This window comes from Tamandua tetradactyla, chromosome X, assembly GCF_023851605.1.
Source record: "Tamandua tetradactyla isolate mTamTet1 chromosome X, mTamTet1.pri, whole genome shotgun sequence".
Classification (NCBI taxonomy): Eukaryota; Metazoa; Chordata; class Mammalia; order Pilosa; family Myrmecophagidae; genus Tamandua; species Tamandua tetradactyla.
Genome location: NC_135353.1, coordinates 162928204 through 162949624, shown reverse-complemented (window position 1 = coordinate 162949624; position 21421 = coordinate 162928204). Strand labels below are relative to the sequence as shown.

The window sequence follows — 21421 nt, the reverse complement described above, 5'->3', positions numbered from 1 at the left end:
ATTAGGCTAAGTTTATGAAACAGCCTTGATAGCACTGAAAACAGGAATCCTTACTCCTTCAAGCTAATCAGGAAAAGAGAGGTATCAAAGAATGCTACATACTGTGGGTTGTATTTCTACCTGTGAAAACAAAAGTCTGGCTTACAGATGGGTGCGGTTATACTTAATAGTTACTGTGAAATTTGGGTTTACCTTTTAGGAAACAGTGCTACGATGATGGAGCAGCAAAACATTATAAACATAACTTGTTCAACAAAAGAGTCACGATTCTTGTTTCCCATGCTTTAACAAGCCAACCAACCAAAGCTTGTTTGGGGGTGGACTTTAAATAAAATGGGGAGTTCTTCTGATGTCCCACATATTTAATATGGATGGCATGTATGCACATGTCTGAAAGAATACATATTTAGGTCATCTCCAGAACTCTTCATTTTTGTGGTTTACTCCAGTTTTTTCATTGGGGTAGAAAATAATAGTCATGTCAACTTTCAAGAATTTAAGTACATCAAGTATAGATGATGAGCAGATTTCCCTAGACCCTCAAGCAATGGGTAGACTTTTCTGATGTGTATAAAGTATGATCAGCCAGAATTTGGTTCTTTATTATCCTTTCCCATTAAAATGATCCCTTATGTATGCTGTGCAGTAATATCCTTTTATCAGGAGACCATGGAACATGTCTTTACCTCTCACACCCTGTAAATTGCAAAATATTGTTGCAGTATCATTCATATCTGCCTTACTCTCAAAGTTAGTTTGGCAATAAGCTTTATCCTGCACTTTGAGTCGCATTATTTCTGGGAGAGAACAAGTCCTGCTTTAAAATGTTTTAAATGTAGGAGTGTCAACCTAGGTGCAAATGGATTTGCCTCCAGCCCTCCTTTTATTTCTTTCTTTCTCAGATTCATATTGGAGCCAGGCTATCTGTCTGGTGTTAGAAATCACCTCTGCCTCTAGGGCCTCCCTCAGTGGCTGTACACTGTTCCCTAATACGGGCACCCACAAGTCAAGTGTAAAGGCAAAACTTGAATTCTATGCAAACCCATTCTAGATGTTTCCTTTATATAAAGGCATACATTCTTGGGAAATGAGTCAATTTTTGATGTTGTCTAATTTATAATGTCCCTCTCTGCTCCTCTATTTAGATGGGTATGGTATTTACAGACTTCTACTCACAGGTAAATAAGCCAACTTATATATGGATAGGTAGCTAGAAGAGGTGTTTTGTCCTTGTTGTTATTAACTGACTGTTCTAGTTCACTCGGTTCAATTCAACAAACGTTTGTGCACCTGTTATGTGCCAGCTGTTTTAGAAGGATGGATGAGACATAGCACCCACCCCCAGGTGTCCACAGGCTGCAAGGGGAAATGCGCAGGAAGACAACCCTAGTATGCCTCCAACAATAACTTACTTTGTTGCTAAAGTGCATCTTACATTAAGTGTCAGGTATTGTTCTTATTCCTTGACATATATTATCTCATTTAATCCTCATACTAATGCTATGAGTTAAGTCTTATTACCCCTATTATACAGACAATACAATTGAGGTTAAATAATTTGTTGAAAGTCATACACGTCCACGCTTGCATCACTTATGACTTTAACTCAAGGAATTGTTGTTGGTTCCACATTTTCATGAGAGAGGCACTACATTTAAGTTTGGGGCACTGTGTCAGGATATTTAGTCTCCTACTTAACTTTTTTAGAAAGCTTTGGGGGCGGTTATCTAATGCTTTTCTTTGCCAATCAAGTTTACTTTTATGCCCTTTGAATTTATTCATTTTTACCCTTGATTAATTTGATTTTAAACCACTGTCTTTTTAAGATTTTTTAAAACTTTTTTTATTGTACAATATAACATATATACAAAGCAAAGAAATAAAAAAGCAATAGTTATCATAGCACTCTTCAACAAGTAGTTACAGGACAGATCCCAGAGTTTGTCATGGGTGACCATATGACCCTCTCAGATTTTTCCTTCTAGCTGCTCCAGAATATAGGAGGATAAAAGTAATAAATATTTTTTTTATCATCACAATCAACGTTTTTCTTTCTTTTTTTGTGAAAAATAGCATATACAAAAAAGCTATAAATTTCCAAGCACAGCACCACAATTAGTTGTAGAACATATTTCAGACTTTGACATGGGTTACAATTTCACAATTTTAGGTTTTTACTTCTAGCTGCTCTAAAATACTGGAGACTACAAGAGATATCAATTTAATGATTCAGCATTCATAGTCATTTGTTAAGTCCTATCTTCTATGTGTAATTCCACCATCAACCTTGATGTTTCCATACCTCTCTTTAGGGGTGTTTGGGCTATGGCAATTCTTAAGTTTTGATATTGGAAGGGTCTGTCACTAATATGGGGTAGGGAGATAGAACTATCTGATGTTCCATCAGAGAGGCTGGACTAGGTCTCAGGACTTATCTGGATCAGGGACCCATGTGGAGGTTGTAGGTTTCTGGAAAGTTACTCTAGTGCCTGGAACCCTTGTGGAATCTTATATATTGCCTTAGGTGTTCTTTAGGATTGGCTGGAATGGTCCTGGTTGGGGTTTGGCAGGTTATGATGAGTAGCAAGGTCTACCTGAAGCTTGCATAAGAGCAACCCCCAGAGTAGTCTCTTGACTCTATTTGAACTTTCTCTGCCACTGACACTTTATTAATTATATTTCTTTTCCCCGTTTTGGTCAGGAGGGAATTGTTGATCCCACGGTGCCAGGTCTGGATTCATCCCTGGGAGTCATCTCTCACGTTGCCAGGGAAACTTTCACCCCTGGATATCTTATCTCATGTAGTAGTGAGGGCAGTGATTTCACTTGCAGAGTTGGGCTTAGAGAGACTGAGGCCACATCTGAGCAACAAAAGAGGTCCCTCCAGAAGTGACTCTGAGGCATGCCTATAAGTAGTCTACGCTTCAGAGAAAGTGCTTTGAATAATTTCAGTGTTTTTAAATTTATAAAGACCTCTTTTGTGCCCCAGCATATGATCTATCCTAGAGAATGTTCCATGAGCACTAGAGAAGAATGTATGACTTTGTGCTTTGAGGTGCAATGGCCTATATATGTTTTGTAGGTCTAATTCATTTATCAAGTTAACTTCTCTATTTCCTTATTGAGCTTCTGTCTTGTTGTTCTATCTATAGAGGAGAGTAGTGTATTGAAGTCTCCTACTATTATAGTTGAAACATCTATCACTCCCTTCAGTTTTGCCAATGTGTGTCTCATGTACTTTGGAGCTCCTTGATTGGGAGCATAAACAGTTATGATTGTTATATCTTCTTGGTGTCTTTTTAAGATTTTAAGCTTATCATTTTAAATTTTGGATGCCATTCAATTTCATGTTAATCTTTTTATTGCTTGGGATGAGTTATTTTTTAAACATTATCTATTTTCCCCCTACCTTGTGATCTCTTAAACATTTTTTAAATTTACATTTTAGCCTTAACATTATAAAGCTCCTTTAATTTTGTATATTTCAATCATATATTTTTGTATATATTTTTTATTCTTATATTAATAAGGTACATACAGGAGCCGTAAGCATTAAGGGGGGTGGCCAGTTATGGGAGAACAGGATGCAAACAGGGCATGTAGAGTTCCTACTAAATAAGCTAAGTAACCTGAAGTGACCAGGTCTTTGCTTTAAGTTTCCAAAGTAATGTTGTCTCATTGATTAAGGTTTTCACAGAAGGAGACCACTGCTGAAGTTTCCAGATTAGATACCATTCTATAAGCCAGTACAGCTCTTTAGTCTTGATTTGTAACAAAAAGTGACTCATTCCCTGAGTGCTTCACAACCTAATAGTCTTTAGCCAAAGGTTGTGATGTAACTGGAGCTCAGCTGACACCAGAGCCATCTGAACCCTGTTCCAGGTTCTGGATCTTACCTCGAGAAAGAATTCAGGGACAAGAAAGCAAATAGCAGTGAGTAGTAAAGTATATTGAAAGGTTAGTACACGCTAAAGAAATTAGCATGGAACTGCTCAAGATCTAGTTTCTTTTGTAGGGAGGTGTAGCAGCAGTGATTTTTCCATTCTAACCTTTGAATACTAGGTGTCTTCATTTGTTTCAGGAAGAGATAACTATCAGTGCTTGTGGCGGTCTGTCTGGTACTCAAAAGTTTGTTTCTGGCACATAGTTTAACAGTCTTTATGACCCCAGGCTTTCTGTTATTAAATAAGAGCCCATTTTGGGCCCATGATTTTACAAGCTTTATGGCTTTGGGGCGGGGGTTCAGAGCTTTAGGGGAAATTCTTGTCCTAGGGAGTTTGCAGTTGTGCATTAACTCTTTTAGAGCTGGATAGGAACCAGGGACCATAGCCTCAATGCACTATTCTAACCTGCCTCAATGGAATGTTTTGGGGAATTGCAGTAAAAACAGGAAAAACTTGACTTTGAGTGCGATAAATCACTATTACAGACGGCCATTGCATGTCCCCAACACAAGGACTGTGAAAAAGGCCTCTTTCCCATTAAAACCCTGAATCTAGACTACTCCCATTTTCTCAGGCCATTGCTCTTCCTACTGAGACTCTTCCCATCTCTTCTTTCTCCAAATTCCAAGGTTCTCAAACTTCAGTCTCCATCAGGAGAAAATCGGATGTACTGGTTCCTGCTCCTACGCAGCACATTTTATCTCCTCCTTTTCTCAATGTCTCCAGGGCATTAGCCCTGAGGCCTGGATTTACATAATCACAGGTTCCACTGAGATATTTCTCCAAACAAAGAAGCAATTTTCCCCCAAGGAAGAACTTGGCTATCCTCCTAGGGTAATTAACTTAGACTGAAACCAGCTTTCAAAATATCATTTTTTCTTCAGTCACCCCCCCCCCCCCCCTTGTAACTCATTTGCACAAAGGCCTTGGCTGCTTCTTTTCAAAGAGGCCAATAATGGGCTAGCTTGAATATCTCTTGCTGGTGACTGAGTCTTTGCCTGACTGGGGTTCTAAATGTAAATCCTCACATCTCAGGCTATCGTGTTATTTTCCTGTGAGTGGAAATCGAGTTTGAGGAAATTCATTTCCTCATCTCCAAGTTGCTTTTTTTTGGTGACAGAGGGGAAATAATTGAAAGAGCCCAAGATGGGTCAAGGAGCCATATCTAAGTTTGATGACTTATACAAAAAGGATTTTCTTTCTCCGCATTTTGTTTTTGTTCCCTTTAATGTGGCTTTGGTGAGGCTTAAAGTTTAGCGTTCACCCAGTAATGTGGGCACCAACTGTGTCTGGCCGGTGTCAACTGGACGATTATTAGAGCTCTGCAAATTCTTTGTCTCCTGTAGACACCATCAATGTTTGTGGAGGCTGGATGCCAATGTTAGAAAAGGCCTGTCAAAGCCCGACCTGGGGGCCTGGGATTGGGAGAATTATTTCCCTTTGGGTCAGTTCTCTAGGAACAGGAAGTATAGGATTCAGAGCGCTAAGTGATGCTTTGCTGCCCTGGCAGAGGTGTTCTCTGAGTGCGGTGGGGCAGATGTAGCTTTTGTTAATTAGGGGGCATAGAGTGGGGCATGACACCTGATTGAAACATGGCTGAAACACACTGGTGAGCATCACAGGTACTGCCTAGAGAACTGAGCACTGCAACAGGCCTATCTTGGGAGGAAGGATGAGGGGATCTTTCCATATAACATCATTTTTGAACTTTTCAAAACTACGTTTTGGATTGAGCTGTTCCCATGCTGAGCCTGAAAGGTCACACAGCTGGTACAGGAAAAATATCGAACTTCAAAGCCATGCTTTTTCTCTTGTGCTGCAAGGAGAGGAAAAGGGGGATCAAGAAGGTTGAGCAGTATGTACGATGGCTCAAAACTTTTGATGAGAAATATTAGTGGTGTCAACCAAGAAGATAAATAATCGGGCAGAGTAGCAGGTTTAGATTGTGAGGTAACGGGAAGTACACTGCTGCCCTTATGTGGAACTGAATGTCTGAAAACTAGTACAGTTTTGTGTGATAGGATGGGGGTGGTGGGGAGGTAAATAGAGAAAGCAGAGTTTTACAAACTCCATTGCCTTAGGATGTACACACCAGACTTGAAGGGGTGAAAACCTGTTGATACTTTGACCAACAAGGAGGCAATTTTAGGAATTCAAACATGGAAAACCAAAAATTATCATTAAATCCATACAGTACACATGTCTTGCCTCATGATTAATGCTAAAACTAAAGATGATCTCTTTGTAGGCAAGTATTCATTAAGAGCCTTTTCTGTTATGTTTATTTATTAGCTCAATATCTTTTTAATTGCGAAAGCAAGATAAAAATTATCATTACTGCCATTGTTCAAGAATATTGGGCTATTTAGAATTGTTAATTGAAGAGCCAGAGAGAGATTGTATGGACCTGACTAGGAAAAGTACAGTTCAGATTTATAAGGAATGCACATATACTCTAGCAGCAGCCTGTTCAATATTTTTAAGTGTCTAGTTTATGAAATTTGTTTGGGATATGGGTTTAAAGTAATGAAGTACATTATTATGAAGTGTCCTGATTATATACGGTAAGGAAACTGTCAGAGACTATTTTTTTTCTTTAATGGGTATTTTGACAAGCAAGTCTCTCTTGAAGTTTAATGATAGTGTAGATGTTTTGCAGCGGTGATTCATACCCTCCATTCAGAGTGGGTCATGAGGTCAACTGCGGCTTTTCAGAATGAACCCTGAGAAAGATTTGACCATTAAAAAAGTGATTTGTAAAATAATAGCTCTTTCTATGGTTATGTTGTTTTACTGTTAATTTCTGATTGTCAGGTTCCATGTTCATGGTGAAATATCCTTTGCAAAGAAATATTTCATTTTGAATTCAGCTTGATTTGACTGAGAAACAGAAAGGAAAACATAGTCCTTATAAAATGCTCTAGGCATACACGTGTTCATACAGAAATGTGGCCAGTTGTAGATACCTGTACTGGTCAGCACATACTCCTGTAGAAAAGGAAAAGGAAAAGCAGTTTTAAAGGGAGGAAGGGATATTATATTATCTGTAGGAATTTGCCTCTGGCTTATAAATGGAAACAAATCCATTCACATCATTCATTCATTCATCCATCCATCCATCCATCCCTTCATTCAGTAAACCTTTATGGATGCCCATTGTGGGCTTTGATTGAACTCCTACTATGTGTTAATCGGTGTGTGTTTGGTGTGCTACAATATAAAGATGGATCAGAATTTTATAGGGAAGAATTCACACACTAATGGGGGAGACATTTTTAAGAAACTACAATGTGATACATATTAGAAACAATTATAAGTGTAGAAATTCAGGAACAGTTGCCTAAGGTGACCCAAGTAAGTCAAGCCCCAATTTACGTGGGAGAAGCAAGAGAATGTTAGAGAGAAGGGAAGTCACAGTTGTAGAATACATACTAGCTCGAGGACCTTTTGCCAGGCACTTAGTGCAGCATTTAAGTTTTACAACAATTATTGGGTAACGTCATTATTGCCTTTTTAAAATAAGGGAACAGAGACTTCCAGAAGTAGAACAGCTTGTACCAGGGCAAGGATTTCAAAATTGTTCTTCACTCCAGTGTTCATCTTGCCACTGCTCCAGGTTGGATCTTGAAGGGTAAGGAGGAGTTCACTGGTTGTGAGTACAGGAACGGACATTTGGGTCTGAGAAGAGAGCACATAGAAAGTCCCTTACATGTCAAAGAGTTGTTGAGTTGGAGCTAAAGCATTTTGAAGAAGGGTTGCAGGAAGGAAGGTGATTTGGGAGAGGTGGGAATTAATAATTAAGAGTTACAATTTAGGAGAGAAGCAAGAGAATGGTAGAGAGCGGGCTGAACATCCATCTGTGACCAGGGAATTAATAGTTCATCTGTATTTTAGTGAAGTGCTCTTCTAAGGATATTTTGAAAGTTCCATATACTTTCAATTCAGACAAGGGATTGTTCTACTGAATCCCAAATCATGGTTTTTGAAAGTTCTAAGGTACTTCCTTCATATTTGGACAGGGTCTATATACTTATTTATAGATCTCAAACTTCTACAAATGGACCATGTTAGATTGCATGAAATTTCATTTTGATTTTACTTTGTTCTTGCCTCTACATGTCAATGGTACATATGTGCATCTTCTTGGCTTTTCATCCTTTAACCCCATTGAGGACATTCTCACCAGTCCTGGCTAACCTCAGTTAAACCTGTGTCTGCACAGAAGTCCGCCATTCTCAAGCTCATTAATTTCTGGCATAATTAAATTTCCCAGCATTCCTGGGAGCATATGGAGTATGAGATCAGACATAGCCTGCCCAACTCCTTGCTGATGTACATACCACAGGAGAAATCTGTGTTACACTCAAGTCAGTCCATTTCAAATGGGATGTTAGTCCAAGTATTAATTCCAGAGTTGTTCTAGATGATATACTGCTTCCTATTAGTGACACCCAGGGAAGGGTTGGGTTCTCAGATTGCCAAATATCGCATAGGCTAATCACAACCATGTTATCCCAAGATAATTTGATTGTGTCATAAAGTTTATTAACCATCTCGTAAATCAGACGTCATGTGTTCCAGTGAAACTGAATATAGCATTTTAAGACTCAAAATTTTTTTGAGAGACTTTAATTATCTGCACACACATTTAGTTATAAGGAAAATGGTAGATAGACTGTTAAATAATAAAGAAGACAAAAACTGGATCTATGTGAACAAGGAGAGAGGAAAAAAGTCAGTCTGGAAAAGTGAATTTCAGTTAACGTATTTTGGATGTTGGCTGGCAAGTCAGTTTGGGCATTTTGCTGTTTATTATGCCAACTAGGGCTATCAAAGAAAACCATTTCAGTGTTTATGGATTTTCTGGAAAACCTTGGGATTTTAGCTAAGGATCAGAACTGACAGGCAGTCTCTGTGTTGAGCCATCCAGCATCCTCCATTTTAGTAAGGCACATTTCTCTCAGGTAAGGCACAGTTTCTCTCTTCAGAGTTGCTCTTATTTTATGTGTTAAATGTGTGTGTTTGATTTTAACATCAATACTGCATTTCAATGGACCCCAAACCTTTCTTGCCAGTACCAATTGCTCCACATCTTAAAAATGTGTGTAAACCAATGGCCTCCCTAAATGATCTATTTCAATGTAAGTTTCCAGTTCTTTACTTTTCCACTACTGCACTAAAGATAAATGATATTCAAATCATGACAGGTGAGCTGACCAGCCCTTTCTGCTGTCAGCATGATGGAACAAGAGCTAATTAACTCACTCCATAGCTCAGAAAAATTGCAAACTTGGCTTCCTTTACAAACTGCAGGCCTCCAGCCCTCAGTGAAGTTTTGGTTTGTTGTGTTCTGTTTGATTTGTTTTTTTCAATTCAGTTTCTTTTTCTCTAAAATGAGTGGATTTGAGCCATTATGTTTCAAGTTCTTTCAACCTTAAATTCTGTGGCTAGGACTATTCTTCATGAAGATTTGCCTCCCGATGTATTCCCCTCCCTCTTCAAGGCAAGAAATAATATCTCAGATTGGCATCATTTTAGGAAATGAAACTAAAACATTGCTCAGAAAGTAATGCTGCATTGGCAGAAAGTATAATGAAATACTGCCCTATTCTAATTCATTTGCCTTTTTTCTTTATGGCTGAGTTACTAATTCTATTTGAAACCAAACTGTGATTGCTTCTAATTCATGGGGACTTGTGCGCCTTGAATACTGACACTAAAGGAAAGTTACCTTCGTTTTCCCAAACTTTTATTATTGTTTCCCACGTTATTGTTACTAACACGTGCCACTTACTGAGTTTTTACCATTTGTCAGGCATTTTGCTGTCTTATGAGACAGACATTAGTATCCCTGTTTCCAGTTACAGAAACTGAGGCACAGAGCAGTTCAGTTGCATGAGGTCATGTACTTTGCAAGGGGCATATGCAGGATTGAAACTTAGTTCTGCCTGATTCTAAAGTTCAAGCTCCTAATAAGCTACTCTATTTGATTTTGGCTGCTAGACTGTTATTAGGCCTCTTCCATGTGGTTCTGTGAAATCTCCTATCTCCTATTAGAGTCAGTGAACAATCCTAGAAGGAATTTTTTTAAACATCCCTTTTCATATATTTTAATGACTCTTGAAATTAAAATTGAAGCCCAGGAACACAATAATTAATCAGAATGAGAAGTTCTTATAGAATTGCTTTCTTCCCCAGTCCTGTAGGGAAGATAAAAATGAACAAAACAAAACAAAAGAGAAGCTAATTGGTAAGATAGTTCATTACCAAAATAGATATTTTTTTTGCCTTTGGATTTTACCAAGACTTCTAGACTTTTCAGAATTGATTATTCAATAGAGTAGATGTTCACATTGACGTGCCCAAGCCACCCATTCACTATAGTCCACCTTTTACATTAGTCAGGCTGACTAGCATCCATTCATTCAACAAACATTTAGTTGTTGGTAGTGTCAACTTGGCACTAGATACAGTACAAGGCTCTGGACAAGAAACAAAATAGCATTTGTCTTCCAGGTTCCATGGTCTGAAAGACGGGGCCAGATGTGAAAGTGAGCAGGTAGAGTTAGAGCAACAGTGGCCAGTCCTTGCTGATGCGGCTCTGACCCTGATCCTAGTCTAAGTGTTATACACATTCAGCCCCATTGGATGGTTAAGACCCTATAAAGTTGGTGCTACCATAATCCCGTTTTACATCTGAGTAAGAAATTGAGGCATGGAGATGGTTAACTGACTTATTCAGGGTCATACAACTGTTGGTAAAAGCAGGAAATTCCAGGCCAGAAAGCATGACCCAGAACCGGTGCTCTCCATGGGTCATCGGCAGGTGTGGTCAACTCTAGCCAAGATGCCTCCTGGAGAAGAGGACACTCAAGTTTGCTTATGCATGTCAAGCTCACACTTGCCATCTAGACCCCGGTGGTGGAACCTGGGAAGGGCATTCCAATCTGAGGACACATCTGAAAAATAACAGAGGCAGGAAAGTACAGTCAACCTGATAGGAATTCCTTGTGTTTGCGGTGAGGTGGTTGGAAGGTGGATGAGAGTCCGACTGTTGAGGGCTACAGAGGGCAAACAGAGCAAATGAACATACTGTTTACTTGTAGAGAACTGACCACGGGCCACGTGACACACACTGATTTCATTTATTCCTCTTAATGGGGTTATGTGACATTGTAACCATTCCCATTTCACAGATAGAGAAACTCAAGATGCAGAGAGATAAAAGTGTCCAGCATCACATAACCAGTGAGAGGTAGAGCTGGGATTCAAAACCAAGGAAGTCTGGTAGCAGAGGCATGATCTTAGTGGGTAGGCTGCTATAGTATTTGGAAGTGAAGTGATGTGATCAGAGCTCAGGATCCATGTCTGAGGACCTGTGAATAGGAAAAGAAGGAAGAGAAAGACTGAGGGAGGAGAAGCCAGCTGAGGTTACTTTTGTATGTCACGGGAGAGGTAGGTAAAATCCACCTTAGGAAGGTAGCGATGAAAAGGGGTGAGAGGTGAGAGTGAGTTATGAGATAGGGAATGGGATCTGGAAAGAGGTGCTCTGGACTCAAGTCCACCCCTGTCCTTTTCTGGCTGCCGTGTGACCTGGGACTGGTAGGCTAACCTCTTCCCTCAGCTCCCTCGTTCACCAAGCGGGAAAGGCCAATGCGTCCTCCTTTGGCCCAGCCGATGGCAAGGTGTCAGCGCTCATCCATCTGGCTGCGCCCAGCAAGACAGTTGAAATCTGGGTCTGGGAACTCAGGAAAGAGGTCAAGGCTCTACAAGTACTTTAGAGTCATCTCCAGGGAGGGGACCGTTGACGTCACCAAGGAGGGAGGTCTAAAGGGGAAGAGAAGCGAAAAGAGGACTGAACCCGCCTGCCCACTCCGGAGAACTGGTCAGGGCTGCTGATGAGATTACTGAGAGCAGATTACGTTTCTCTAGCTCCATCGTTTTTTTAGTTAACATCGTTTTCGATATGTGAAGCTGTCACCAACCCCTTTCCTCACGTCAGCATTTTTTTTTCTACCTCAGCACAATGCATCGTGCAGCAGCCAGGTGAGTGCTAACCACCCTTCTTTACTGGGCTCCACAGCTGCTGTTTCTTTGGATCAAATCACTTCAGCGTGGAGCCGTCCACGGTGGCCTCATACTTACTAATTCCATATAGCCGGTTTTCCATTCATTCCTAATGTTCCCAATTCATCATTTTCTTTCCTATGGGATGTCATATGTTGCCAGAGAAATCACGATGCTCTTTTTTTTGGCGTTTTATTAATGTGTTCATTCCCTTAATTTAATCGGGGATTTGAACGTGCGGAGTGGAATTAAAGTTGTTTGGAGAAGCGATTGCCCAAAATAGCAGATTTGGGCGATGGGCTTTGAACGGGCTTCTTTTACTGCCTTTTTCGGTTTTTTGGTTTTTTTGTTTTTTACTCCGATGTCCCTCGGCTCGCACATATGCCTGTTCTGGCCCTCGGGCTTGCCCCAGCAAGCGTGCCATTTCAAAGAAACACAAGCATCACCCCAAGAGGTCTTGCAAAAGCAAAGGAGGCCTTTGCTAAAGGTCTTGAGGACATTTGGACATGAGGGCCATGTGTGGGCTGCGGGCTCCGTCATGTCTCACCGCGTGCAAAGCTCCCCCCACTTCCCCAGGAAACTCCCTCCTTTCCCCAAACCCCACTGCTTCTTGTAGCTGCTCAAATTCCCCTTCTTCTCTCCCCACCAGCACACCCTCCCCTTTTTAATTTTTTGCTATCACATTTTACCTCTTCTCCTTCTCCTCACTTGCATCCCCAATCCCTGCAGTCCTTGTCAAAATCAACACATTTTCCTTGTTAGTCACCATTATTAGGAGGTGGTGGGAAGGTAGGAATTTTAATGCTTTGTCCCTGTCATGCAAATATTGATTTCATAACATTAATTATTGAAATAGAACTGAGCCACATTCAATAAATCGTCTACAGCAGATTCATAGCCAAAGAACATTTATCTTTTTGGACTTAGGTGAGATTTCACTGACCTTTGCAGACTGATTGTACTCGTTTCCTCTAGAGGCTGTTTCTGGTTTGTAAATATATTTTTGCAGGTTTCGGTAGATAGGCAAGTGCTAAATGTATACAAGTGTTTGCAGCCCCCTTTCAGATCTACCCTGGAGAGGGGAGTAGAGTGTAAATCTAACTCTAAAATTCTCCTTTGCCCTGTTTTCCCGCACCTTCCCTCAGCAAACACAGGGCAGGGGAAAAATACTGGAAATGCCTTTAACTTATTTGGGGGTTCGTTTGTTTAAAGATATAGGCTATTTAAAAATAAGCATAATAAATAGCAAGTATCATTGCAGTGGACATTCAATGGCTGGATGGCTGGATGGCTGGAATGATTGTGTTTGAAAGGAGGTACTGCCCCTCCCCATTTAACCTGGGATGGTAAGAGAAATTGGGAGGGGGGTGATTGTGGTCTGGTTATAATTGTATTCGAGCTGGGCTTCAGATCTGTTTTAGCATCATCAGCTCGAACAGACACTTCCTTTTCTTCTCGTAATTGTACCTCTAACCCGATTTCACCAAAATCAGGATGGACCAGTAACTGCCAATGACCCACACCTGGCTAGAGCTGGCGCTGGGCTTCCCATCAAGGACATCATGAACTGTAAGCCACCTGGCTGATTTTTATTAGACCCTGCAGGTGTCCCAGTGGTGTAATGGATAGTGCTACATTTCCTGATACTGATAATATGATTTGTGGTATATTGGGAGACTGGGAGAGATGGAAGTAAAATCTGATCTGCAACTAATTTATCCAAATCAGTTCAATCCCATTGATTCTATACTTTATTGAACACTACATCTACTCATTTCATATAAAATATTATTAATCTCTCTGGCCCTTTAAAACACAATACATAGTTGGGCTTAAGGCTTAGGCAATGGACAAAGAGTCCAACAATGTTTTTTTCTCTGAATTTATAAAAAGTATTTATTAGTTAAGCTTCTTCAAGAACAAAGAAATCTGAGGAACAGGAAGCACCTTTACTGTTTTTCTTAAGCTTTTCAGAATATAAATTTGCCTTTGAAATACATTATCCATGAGAACTTTTTAAATATTTACATCTTTAAAAAATGTGTATTGTACAGGTAGATGCTTAATAAAGATTAGTTTAATTTACTTGAACTACCCAAAATTAGGAAGGCAGTTGTAGAAAAATAAACCGGTATGCAAATATGTGATATGTTGTTAGAATCGCGAGTTGGAGGTTCATTCAAAGTTATCAATAGTGAAATATCATCATGAGTCACCATGGAATAAATGGAAAACATTTCTCAGAATGATAAAGTTTTGCAGGAAGAAAGTTAGGCTACATCGGGATTGTGGAAATAAAGGAAAGGAAGGCAGAACCTGGTCTGAGGTGGCCCTAATGGGGGGTTGCCCAGTCTACACGCGGCCCTCAGCATGATGGGCTTAGAAAGAGTCCTGGGTTTGAACGACAGCTCTCCCACTCCTTCGAGCTGAACCCTTGGGCAGATTTTATCATTTCTTTGCTTAGATTTCCACATCTGTAAAATTGGCAATGTAATACCTACTTCAGAGAATTACTGTTGGATTATTAATAATAGCATTAATATATCCCCTTTAACCAAATATACTTTCTGCATCTTTGCTCATCACACTTAAAAATATATCTTAGAAAATGCAAAACTATTGAAACAGAAAGCAGATCTGTGGTTTCCTGGGGCTAGGGTGAGGGAAAGCAATGGTTGCATTCAAGCATGAGAGAACTTTCTGGGAGGATGGTTTTGTCTTAAAACTGGATTGTGGTGATGGTTGGGCAATTGTACAGATTGACTGAAGCTCATCAAAGTTTACACCTTGTGGTATGCACAATATAGCTCAATAAAGCTGTTTCACTGTTGTTTTTTACAACTGCAGAGAATTCCACTGCAGGGATGTAGAATAATTTATTTAACTCAACCTATACTGGCGGCCCTTTGCATTTTTCTAGTACTTTGCTTATTACACGGCTGCCACGAATAACCTTGAACACATTCTTTTGGCATATGTGCAGGGATATCACTAGAGTCAGCTCTCAGAAGTTAAACTGCTGAGTTGTACGGCATGGGCACTTGTGATTTTGAAAGATACTGTCAAATGTGCCTTCAGAAGAATTGTACCAATTTATACTTCCACAGGGGCCATATGTGTCCCTGTAGCTTTACCACAATGAATCGGTCACCACATTTTTGTATTTTTGCCAATCTCTTAGGTGAAAAATGACCTAATGCAGTATAATTTCAGCTGGCATTTGTCTTTTTTTGATTTATTTTTTTCACTTATTATTTTGAAATACTTTCCAACTTACAGGAAAGTTACAAAAATAACAAAACAACCCTACAGAGAACTCCAACATGCCCCTACACCCCCAGATATGCAGAACCACCAGTTTTAGCATTTCATTACATTTGGCATGATACTGTTTATTTCTGCTAACAACTGTCCTAATACCATGTATTGAAACAGCCCATCTTTAGGGTGATTTGGGATGCCATCTTTACCTTATCTAAAGACCCATCTGTATTTAGGTCTATAGCTAAACCTTTTCTTGTGCTCCACTGATCATATATCTACTCCTGAGCTAATACCACATGGTCTTGATTACCGAGGCTTTATAATATTTTAATTCTTAAGAGAGCTCATTGCTTTTCCTTTTTCAGAAGGAAGAGAAAGCATCTTTATTGTTTTTTCTTAAGCTTCAGAATATAATTTTGCCTTCTAAATATATTTTCCATGAGAATTTTTTAGTTATCTAATTTAAAAAAATGTATATTATAAAGGTAGATGCTTTAAAAAGATCAGTGTAGGGCAGGCCACGGTGGCTCAGTGGCAGAGTGCTCAACTGCCATGCCAAGAGACCTGGGTTCAATTCCTGATGCCTGCCCATGCAAAACAGCAGGCTAAAAAAAAAAATCAGTTTTATTTACTTGAATTATCCAAAATTATGAAGGCTGTTGTAGAAAAATAAACTGGTAAGCAAACATGATATATTGTTAGAATGGGAAGTCGGTGGTTCATTGTTTCTTTGTTTTTCCATATGAACTTTGGAATGACCATCTTTGAGGACAGGAGTAGAATCACTGGTCTTTTAAGGGGTGTTGTGTGACCTTTAGGAATTACTTCTAGAAAGAATTGACATCTCTATGGTGTTGCATCTTCATATCCAATGTAGTGAGTTTTTCTATTTGTTTAAGCCTTCTTTTGGGCCTCCAGAGGTGCTCTTAACTTTTGTTTACATTGGTTCTGCACATTTCTTATTAAGTTTATTCTTAGGTCTTTTATCTTTCTTGTTCGTATTGTCTTTTATTCCATTATATCATGTAAATAGTTATTTGTGTAGAGAGAAGCCACTGAATTTTTATATTAATTTGTTTCCACCTACTTATCTGAATTTCCTTATTATTTGTAGTATTTTTTATTCTCTTGGGATTTTTAGGTGTATAGTCATATTACCTGCAAATAATGACTGTTTTACCTCCTCCTTCCAATTTTTATTCCTCTGATTTATTACACTTGCCTAGTTGTGTTTGCTGGCATTACCAGTACAATATTACACAAGAATATTGGCAGTGGTCTTGTTTTGACTTTATGGGGAATTCGTCTAAAGCTTTCTCATTAAACATGTTGCTTGCTTTGGACTGAGATAAATATGTTATCATGTTACTTAACTATCTGTCTATTGCTTTTTTATTGAGTATTTCTTTTATTTTAATCAGGATAGTGGTTAACTTTGTCAAGGGCCGTTTCAAAAGTTATCAAATTGATCATAAGATTCTCATATCAGTAGATATCTTAATATGGTACCATGTTTATATTCCTCTAATAAATCCCCATTTAATCGTGATGCATTATTATTTTAAGATAATGTTAGTTTCTGTGTGCTCATACTTTATTAAGCATTTTGACTTTGAGTTTTTATCCCCCTCTTTTGCTTTCGATAGGGAGCTCTTCACAGCTTTCTGTAATTCTTCTGTGAAAATTACTCTTTATAATCTCTCTTGTGGAGTCAGTTTTGGTACATTTTATTTTCTTAAACTGCTGTTCATCTCATTTAGGCTTTCAAATTTATTCATTTTCTTGATTAAATTAGCTGACTTTTATCTGATTTAGCCTCACTTTTGTCTCCACACACCCCCTTAATGCCCCAAATTTGTTTATTTCTACTACTTACTCAACTTTTTCTACTACTCTAACTTCTGCTTTCAATGTATTTCCTTCCTTTTGCTTTCCTCCAGTATGTTTTATTGTTCTTAATTTTGAGTTATTTATTTACATTTTAAATTATTAATATAGGTATATAAATTTGAATTTCCTCTGACCACTACTTTAAGTATACACTGTAAGTTCTGATTGTGTTTTTGTTATCATTATTTTCTAAAATTCTGCAATTTGTTTGCATTTCCTCTTTTTTTTTTTTAACTAAGTGTTCTTTAGGAAATACGTGTTTAATTTCCGGGAGTTAGTGAGGTGTTGCTGGTTTTTTTTCTGATTCTATTATTGGATTTTCTAGTTTAACTGCATTGTGAGGCCATACTTTTTTTTTTTGTATCCTGTATGATGGGGTCACATTTCACTCTTTTTCCATGTGACTATCCTGTTATTGTAGCACCACTTGTTGAAAAAAAAATTTGGGGGTGGGGGGGAGTTGCATAGGCTGGGAATAGAACCTGAGTCTCCTGCATGGCAGGCGAGAAATCTACCACTGGACTATCCTCGCACCTTCCCCAAGGTCATACATTTTAAAACTTAATTTATAGTTAGATTTTGTGGAGGGTCTAATTTATATACAGTTTTTGTGGTGGTGTCCTGGGTGCTTGAAAAGAAGATGCATCTTGATTTTCAGGGTATAGACTTGGGTATATGTCAATTGGATAATATCTCAATATTCCTTGATTCTTGCATGGCCAAAACTGGTGGGGTTTTTTTTTTTTTGAAGGCTTTATACTTGAAAATTTTTTTTTTCAGTTTTGCCTTGGGAATTTTGTAAATGTTTCTTCTGATGTGGAATATGGCTGTAGACAATTCTGAGGCCATCCCAATTTTCCCCCATGTATGTGGGGTTTTTTTTCCCCCTGGTTTTCCAAAGAGTTCTTTCTTAAATTTGAAGTCCAGTGAACTTTCAATGACCTTTCTGGGTCATCTGCCTAAACTCTCTGGTATGCCCTGTGCCCTTTCAAGCAGAACACTCAAGTCCTTTAATACTTATAACATTTAATTTTAGTAAAGCTTTAAAAATGATATCTTTGAATTGTTGCTTTCTTCTATTACATTCATTTTCTTCTTCAGTATTTCAATTGTTATCCATGCTGGATCTTCTATTTCTGACTTGTAAATCACTCATTTTCTCCCAATTCCTTTTTAAGTCTTTATTTCCATTTTATTTTGTTTTCTGCAGGATATACCCACCATTTTTCTTATGAAAATTTTATCTTTATTTCTGGGATGGTTTCATTTTTTCTGCTCTGTTTTTCACCCCCTGAGTTTTCCCGACTTTGTTTTTATCTCTTCCAACTGTCTCACCATTTGTCTGATGAGATTTTGGATTTCTCCTTTGTTGATGTGATTACGTCAATTGCTTTTTTATTCTTTTCTTAAGTTAATTGGATCTTCTCTGTTGTAACATTTCTCAGGTTAGGACTCTTCACATATTAATAAATTTCACTGTTCCTTTTATATTTTTTCCTAATAGTTCTATGCTGATACTGTGCTACTTCACATTTTGTTACCCTTTGTCGAATAAGTAGGATTTTCAAAATGTATTTTTAATGCAATTTTATTGAGATATATTCATGCACCAAGTAGTCTAACCAAAGCATACAATCAATGGCTCACAGTATCAACATATAGCTGTGCATTCATCACCATAATCAATTTTAGAACATTTTCATTACTCCAAGAGAAAAAAAAAAATGAAAAACAACACTCCAAACTTTCCATACCCCTTATTCTATCCCTATTACAATTTTTTTTGTTTTTATTTTACTACTCATCTACTCATCCCATATCCCTTATTCCATCCCTATTACTATTTTTTATTGCTTTTATTTTATTACTCATCTATTTTATTACTCATGGATAAAAGGAGTGCCAGTTATAAGATTTTCACAATCCCATGGTTACAGGTCAACAGTTTCAGGTTGAAACTGTTATTACAGTCAACTGTTATTAGCTATTATTAGCTGTACTAATACACTAGAAACTAAAAAGGAATATCTATATAATGCATAAGAATAGCTTCCACAATGACTTCACGACTCTATTTGAAATATCTTAGCCACTGAAACTTTTTGTTTCATTTCTTTTCCCCCTTTTGGTCTAGAAGGCTTTCTCAATCCTACAATGTCAGGGCCAGGCTCATCCCTGGGAGTCATATCCCACATTACCAGGGACATTTACACCCCTGGGAGTCATGTCCCACATAGTGAGGAGAGTGGTGAGTTTATTTATAGAGTTGGCTTAGAGTGAGAGACCAAATGAGCAACAAAAGAGGTTCTCTGGGGGTGAAGCTTAGGCATTATTATAAGTAGGCTTAACTTCTCCTTTGCAGGAATGAGTTTTCTAAAGGCAAGCCCCAAGATCGAGGGCTTGGTTTATGAAATTGGTAGTCCCTAATGCTTGTGAGAATATCAGGAATTCCCCAGGTGGGGAAGTTGAATATTTCTACATTTTCCCCCAGTCCCTCAAGGAGACTTTGTAAATTTTTTTTTCCTGCCCAATCTACTCTGGGATATTTTGGGGGTATTACATTAACCTATACAGAATAACAAGATCTCATTCTCTACTCAATGTTCCATGTAATTATGTTGTTTGAGTAAACTGGCCATACAGGTTAAATTAGATAGTGTGCTACAGAAAATATAAATTTTGTACCAAATATACATCTCTTCCTTTGGTCTCAGACAGGAGTTGTAGTTTTGAAACACCGTCAACATCATTTGTTACCCTGTATTTTGATTTACCTTAGTCCTAATTAGATCAGCTTCATTCATGTTTCTAATTGAAATCTGATCTCTTTTTCAGCTTCTTTAACAGTTGCTGTATGGAGTAATACTGACTTTCAGAGCTGCAGAACTCTGACTCTGACGCTCAGGTGCCACATAGATACACAGAGTTCCAGGAAAAGACCAGGTTCTACACAAAAAGCTCAGCATCTCAGAATTTAGAAATAAGTTAAAGCTCAGGAATAGATGTGATTGCTATAAGAGCTTACAATCTAGGGACCTTTACAATAAGCCTTATGAACATTCTGTACTTCTTAATTCTTGATTGCCTAATCTCTGCACATGTTCTATCCCCTGATAACCTGTGGTCCCAAATGCAATTCGCAAGAGTTTGCACATTATAGTTAGTTCATATTAGTGAGGCCTTACAATATTTGTCTTTTCATTTCTGGCCTGTTTCACTCACCATAACGTCCCCAAAGTCCATTCACCTAGTTGCCTGGCTCACAACTTCATTCCTTCTTGCAGCCATCAATATTCCATTGTATGTATACACCACAATTCCCCTTCCCATTCATCAGTTGATGTACCTGAGGCCACCTCCATCCATTGCAAATTGTGAATACTGCTGCCATAAACACCAGTATGCAAATGTCCATTCATGACCTTGCTTTCAGTTCCTACTAGTACATACCTAATAATGAGGCTGCAGCATCATGTGGCAACCATATACTTAGCTTTCTGTGGAACAATCACACTGCTCTCCAGAAGGGCTGCACCATTCTACTTCTCTATCAACAGTGAAGAGGTACATTTTTCTCTCTACATTTTCTCCAGTACTTGCATCTTTCTGTTTATTTTTTAAACAGTTTTATTCCCACGCAATGCGAAACTTCCTAAGTAAACCATCAAACCATCATTGGTTCCTGGTATCATCACATAGTTATGCATTCACGACCTCAGTCTATATGAGGGCATTTCCATTTAGTTCTGTGCTGTGATCTTGGCCCTTCCACCCATTCAAGACTAGTTACAATGTGTATTTGGTCATTGGAGTCCCCCAAACAGTTGTTCCAGACAGTTCCTGGGTATTTACTAGAGGATGAACTAAATTTCACACCTCCCTATGTCACCGTCTTTCCCTGCCTCTTCTAACCAGTTGAATTTTAATGGAACAGAAAATTCTTACAGGTCTTGAAGGGGGAAAAAACAGGATCATATTCTAGCCTAGCTGATTTTTACTGTTCAGAAGATCTCTTTTTGGTTGCCACAATGTCAAACTGCTTCCTGCACAAATGGCTTATCTGTGAGTTTCTTTTAGTAGCATACACTTATGTGCATAATGGAATTTGAAGTTTTTCTATCGCCGTTCGGATCACTTCCATTCCCTCTCTAGCCTTTTCATGTAAGGGATAAAACTTCTTTTCAGAATATGCTCCTCACCTGCAGGAATTGTAGTGTGTGTTTGTGTGTGTGTGAATGATTCAGATGTTTTGCCAC

The 21421-nt window shown here is 38.6% G+C and overlaps 1 long non-coding RNA gene across 1 annotated transcript; it reads right to left on the bottom strand.

The window, feature by feature from the left end:
- Window positions 1-6638: 6638 nt before the first annotated feature.
- On the bottom strand, window positions 6639-20546 carry LOC143670313 (uncharacterized). The gene is made up of 3 exons (XR_013169323.1): window positions 20388-20546; window positions 7503-7622; window positions 6639-6932 (listed from the first exon to the last, which is right to left on the bottom strand). It is a non-coding gene; the product is annotated as an uncharacterized LOC143670313 (long non-coding RNA).
- Window positions 20547-21421: the final 875 nt, after the last annotated feature.